Below are 6,125 nucleotides of genomic sequence, written 5' to 3'. Positions count from 1 at the left end.
GAAAATTGAAGTCATTAGAAAGGAGATTAAAGACAATGCGTCCCAGCTACAACGGGGTTCTATTAACACTGATACGATGGTATATACGGCGGATACTGCCCTCCAAAATAGTTTCTCTTGTTTTGATGAAATAACATTAGAGGAATTGTTACAACGTGTAAATGGAATAAAACAGACAACATGTTTACTTGACCCTCTCCCTGGGAAACTGATCAAGGAGCTCTTTGTATTATTAGGTCAATCAGTGCTAAATATTATAAACTTATCACTCTCCTCGGGCACTGTTCCCCTAGCATTCAAAAAAGCGGTTATTCATCCTCTTCTTAAAAGACCTAACCTCGATCCTGACCTCATGGTAAACTACCGACCGGTGTCTCACCTTCCCTTTATTTCAAAAATCCTCAAAAAAATTGTTGCGGAGCAGTTAAATGAACACTTATCGTCTAACAATCTATGTGAAACCTTTCAATCCGGTTTCAGGGCAAATCACTCCACAGAGACAGCCATCGCAAAAATGACTAATGATCTATTGCTAACGATGGATTCTGATGCGTCATCTATGTTGCTGCTCCTCGATCTTAGCGCTGCTTTCGATACCGTCGATCATAATATTTTATTAGAACGTATCAAAACACGAATTGGTATGTCAGACTTAGCCCTGTCTTGGTTTAACTCTTATCTTACTGATAGGATGCAGTGTGTCTCCCATAACAGTGTGACCTCGGACTACGTTAAGGTAACGCGTGGAGTTCCCCAGGGTTCGGTCCTTGGCCCTGCACTCTTCAGCATCTACATGCTGCCGCTAGGTGACATTATACGCAAATACGGTATTAGTTTTCACTGCTATGCTGATGACACTCAACTCTACATGCCCCTAAAGCTGACCAACACGCCGGATTGTAGTCAGCTGGAGGCGTGTCTTAATGAAATTAAACAATGGATGCCCGCTAACTTTTTGCAACTCAACGCCAAAAAAACGGAAATGCTGATTATCGGTCCTGCTAGACACCGAACTCTATTTAATAATACAACTTTAACATTTGACAACCAAACAATTAAACAAGGCGACACGGTAAAGAATCTGGGTATTATCTTCGACCAAACTCTCTCCTTTGAGGCACACATTAAAAGCGTTACTAAAACGGCCTTCTTTCATCTCCGTAATATCGCTAAAATTCGCTCCATTCTGTCCACTAAAGACGCCGAGATCATTATCCATGCGTTTGTTACGTCTCGCCTCGATTACTGTAACGTATTATTTTCGGGTCTCCCCATGTCTAGCATTAAAAGATTACAGTTGGTACAAAATGCGGCTGCTAGACTTTTGACAAGAACAAGAAAGTTTGATCACATTACGCCTGTACTGGCTCACCTGCACTGGCTTCCTGTGCACTTAAGATGTGACTTTAAGGTTTTACTACTTACGTATAAAATACTACACGGTCTAGCTCCATCCTATCTTGCCGATTGTATTGTACCATATGTCCCGGCAAGAAATCTGCGTTCAAAGGACTCCGGCTTATTAGTGATTCCCAAAGCCCAAAAAAAGTCTGCGGGCTATAGAGCGTTTTCCGTTCGGGCTCCAGTACTCTGGAATGCCCTCCCGGTAACAGTTCAAGATGCCACCTCAGTAGAAGCATTTAAGTCTCACCTTAAAACTCATCTGTATACTCTAGCCTTTAAATAGACTCCCTTTTTAGACCAGTTGATCTTCCGTTTCTTTTCTTTTTCTTCTATGTCTCACTCTCCCTTGTGGAGGGGTCCGGTCCGTGCTTGCCTGTGTATCGGCTGGGGACATCTCTGCGCTGCTGATCCGCCTCCGCTTGGGATGGTTTCCTGCTGGCTCCGCTGTGAACGGGACTCTCGCTGCTGTGTTGGATCCGCTTTGGACTGGACTCTCGCGACTGTGTTGGATCCATTGTGGATTGAACTTTCACAGTATCATGTTAGACCTGCTCGACATCCATTGCTTTCCTCCTCTCCAAGGTTCTCATAGTCATCATTGTCACCGACGTCCCACTGGGTCATTATTGTCACCGATGTCCCACTGGGTGTGTGTTTTCCTTGCCCTTATGTGGGCCTACCGAGGATGTCGTGGTGGTTTGTGCAGCCCTTTGAGACACTAGTGATTTAGGGCTATATAAGTAAACATTGATTGATGATATATATATATATATATATATATATATATATTTATATATATATATATATATATATATATATATATATATATATATACGTATGTGTGTGTGTGTATATATATATATATATATATGTATATATATATATATATATATATATATATATATATATATATATGTGTGTGTGTGTGTGTATATATATATTTGGGGACGGCGTGGCGCAGTGGGAGAGTGGCAGTGCGCAACCCGAGGGTCTCTGGTTCAAATCCCACCTAGTACCAACCTCGTCACGTCCGTTGTGTCCTGAGCAAGACACTTCACCCTTGCTCCTGATGGGTGCTGGTTGGCGCTTGCATGGCAGCTCCCTCCATCAGTGTGTGAATGTGTGTGTGAATGGGTAAATGTGGAAGTAGTGTCAAAGCGCTTTGAGTACCTTGAAGGTAGAAAAGCGCTATACAAGTACAACCCATTCATCATTTTTATATATATATATATATATATATATATATATATATTGTATAGGAAAATCGTCGTCGCCATCCGGCTTGACCACCAGATGGCATTGTTTTGTCTTTTAAAAGTGTACGAATGTGCAATTAAACCTACCATTTTCCATATAGGGTTGTTTTGGTCTTCACTAATTAAAATACACAACCAAATTCCAAAAAACATAAAATTCTGTGACTTTGCACTAAAAAACTCCAAGATGAATGAAATGTGTCGAGCATCTTTAGAACTTTGAACAGGAAGAGCCAGTTTCCTCCCTGTCTTTGTTTTGGCCGTGGCAGGAAGCCATGATGAAGTCAGATTCCAAAGGGTAATTTTCAGCCTGGATACAGTGTCAATATAAACACAGTTTAATAATTACAGGTTCTTCCCTCTCTAATTAAAGGTGTCTTTAATCAAAACCTAGACAGACCCATCATAATACATCACACAGAGGCCTACTGTGTGCTAAGGTGGCCCCTAGTGGCTGTAAGCAGAATAGTAGATTACATCACAGGTTAGTGAACACTCACCTGGCTTTTGTAAAGGATGTAAACATAAACAATTTTAATTCACGCAATAAAGTAGATTTGGATGATAAAGTAAAAACATCTCAGATATTTTTTTGAAAAATAGCCAGATAGTGGTGCTAAATTGCAATATTGGCATTGCAATTAAAACCCGATACAACTGGTGTACAAATCGCATTGACTAATTATAGTGTTTCGTCACCTATTTTGAGCCGAGGCACATTTTTTCATTAAAAATATCCCGAGGCACACCACCACTGGAAAATTTTAAAAGTAGCCTATATTGACAATATGAAATAATTCTAGTCAAATATCGTAATTGTTCGATTTTAATTCAAACCATTGCTACTTATCTTGTCTAAAAGTAGGCCTGCCAAGCAAGAAGACACCTGGTGCTACCTACTGATATGGAAGAGTATTAATTGGTCACTCTGCCAATCACGAGACAGCACGAACACTGATATGGCCCATGGGCACTACGTTTGACACCCCCGGCCTAAGCCTAAAGTGTATGTGCTAAATAAATAATGATTAACTAATAATTTATGAACACGTGTGTGGAGAGGCCGAGCCGGCAGTCTGACAGCGAGGCAGGGCACACCATAGCCCAGTCCAAGATGGCGGCAAGGAGGCGTGGCCGGCAGTCCAACAGCGAGAAAGGGCACGCCGTAGCCCGGCCAAAGATGGCGGCGAGGAGGCGTGGACGGCGAGCGAGTGGCGAGGCGCGCCAGGAGCGACGCCGCAGTGAAGATCAGGTGCGTGGATCGCTCACCTGGGAACAGTTGAGCAATCCTCTCGCACTGTATAAAAGGGCGACAGCCATGAACGTCAGCGAGAAAGGCGGAGAGACGAGAAGGAGCCGGAGGGAAGCTGACGCTGAGAGAGAGACTGAGAGTGCGAGAGAGGCGACGACGTCGAAGCAGAAAGACAAGCGGAAGAGCAAGCGGCAGACGGAGCAGCTGAAAAGCAGTCTTTATTAAAAAATAAAGAAGTCTAAATGTGCCCGTCGCTATGTCCTTCTTTGACGGTCCTTGGAACCCGCACGACGGCTTGAGAAGTCTGTCACAACGTGGTTTTATATCATTTGACATGGTTGTAAACTGTAGGTTGCATATAGTTATTGAATATGATTAAAATAAAGAGTAAGACTAATAATTCAGTATTAATATTTGAGTGAGCTTATGTAGCCGAGGATTGGACCGCCAAGTGCCTTGCCTCTGCTGCCGCCCAGCTCACAATGCACTCATGGCCCCTCCCATGAGTGGTGAGCCCATTGGAGGGTGGACCCACGTTGCCTCTCCGGGCTGTGCCCGGCCACCAGGCACTCGCCATCGTGCCCCAATTCCGGGCCTGGCTCCAGAGGGGGGCCCCGGTGACCCGCGTCTGGGCGAGGGAAATCTGAGTCTTTGATCTTGCATTCCCATAGAAGTCTTCGAGCTGCTCTTTGTCCGATCTCTCACCTAGGACCTGTTTGTCATGGGAGACGCTAGCAGGGGGCATGAAAGCCCCCGGACAACTTAGCTCCTAGGATCATTGGGACACGCAAACTCCTCTACTACGGTAAGGTGGCAGCTCAGAGAGGAAAGGACAAGATCACGGGTACAAGCGGCTGAAATGAGTTTCCTCCGCCGGGTGGCAGTGCTCTCCTTTAGAGATAGGGTGAGAAGCACTGTCATTCGGAAGGAGCTCAAAGTAAAGCCGCTGCTCTTCCACATCGAGAGGAGCCAGATGAGGTGGCTCGGGCATCTGGTCAAGATGCCATCCGAACGCCTCCCTAGGGAGGTGTTTTGGCCACAGGGAAAACCCAGGACACGTTGGGAAGACTATGTCTTACGGCTGGCCTGGGAACGCCTCGGGATCCTCCGGGAGGAGCTGGATGAAGTAGCTGTGGAGAGGGAAGTCTGGGCTTCCCTGCTTAGGCTGCTGACCCCGTGACCCGACCTCGGCTAGGCGGAAGAAGATGGATGGATGGATGGATATTTGAGTGGGCTCCAAGCCCCTTGATAGTGGAAAAAGTTGGGCCCCGGGGTCAGAAAGGTAAAGAACCCCTGTCTAAAGATACAAATCAGTTTGAATTTACAGTCATTTTTTTATATTACAGACAATTATGATTACTAAATTTCACTGTGTAATACCAGTTAGTTATGTAGATTAAAAAAAAAAAATCCCCAATATGGCGCCGCTGTAGAGACTGCTGTTGTGTCATCTTGTGTCATCCTTTTGTGTTCTTGATGTGGTTTTCATTTATTTGGGTTTTTATTTTGCGACAAGGGGTGGCACTTTCGTGATTTCTGCGGTGCTTTTTTGTGAACTTCTGGGTCTGCCTGCCGGGAGAGTTTTGGCCGTGCGGACAAGCTGTTGGGTCTCTGCCACACCAGAGTCCGTTTGGAGAGACTGGAGGAGAGGCAGATGAAGAGACATGGCTACGGAGCTAGCGCTGAGCGCCGGGACGAAAGAGCTCCATATTTGCTTTGTTGGGTCTGCTCCTGTCTCTGGCCATGCTCCCGCCACCCCAGCAGACGACGGCGTGGAGCACCGCAGAGGCCACCACAGTGTATGTTTTGTTGTTGTTGTTTTTCTAATTTTTTGTTGTTGTTTGTTTACTTTTGTAGCTGTATGTAGAAATGGCTTGTTGAATCAGCCTTGCTCCTTTAATGTCCTTTGTGTTCTTTGATGTTTCCCTCTTACACACATGCTTATGTCTGCTATGGCTAAGAGGTTGGCTTCAGTCTGAACCCCCTCTACAGGGGCCCAGGCTTAGATAGTTTTTTCTTCTTCCCTACCCCAAGCATTTACCTGTTTTTCACCTTTTTTGGAAGTTGACACACCCGTCAGCGATCCTGTTCTGTCTCCCTATAATGTTTGTCTGATCTTGAATGGGATTGTGCTGAAACTCTTAATTTCCCCTCGGGGATTGATAAAGTATTACTGATTCTGATTCTGAAATGAGTTGTACTTGTAGAGCGCT

This window comes from Nerophis ophidion, linkage group LG17 (assembly GCF_033978795.1).
Source record: "Nerophis ophidion isolate RoL-2023_Sa linkage group LG17, RoL_Noph_v1.0, whole genome shotgun sequence".
Lineage (NCBI taxonomy): Eukaryota > Metazoa > Chordata > Actinopteri > Syngnathiformes > Syngnathidae > Nerophis > Nerophis ophidion.
The sequence above is the reverse complement of the archived record's forward strand: the minus strand, read 5'-3'. Positions refer to the sequence as shown.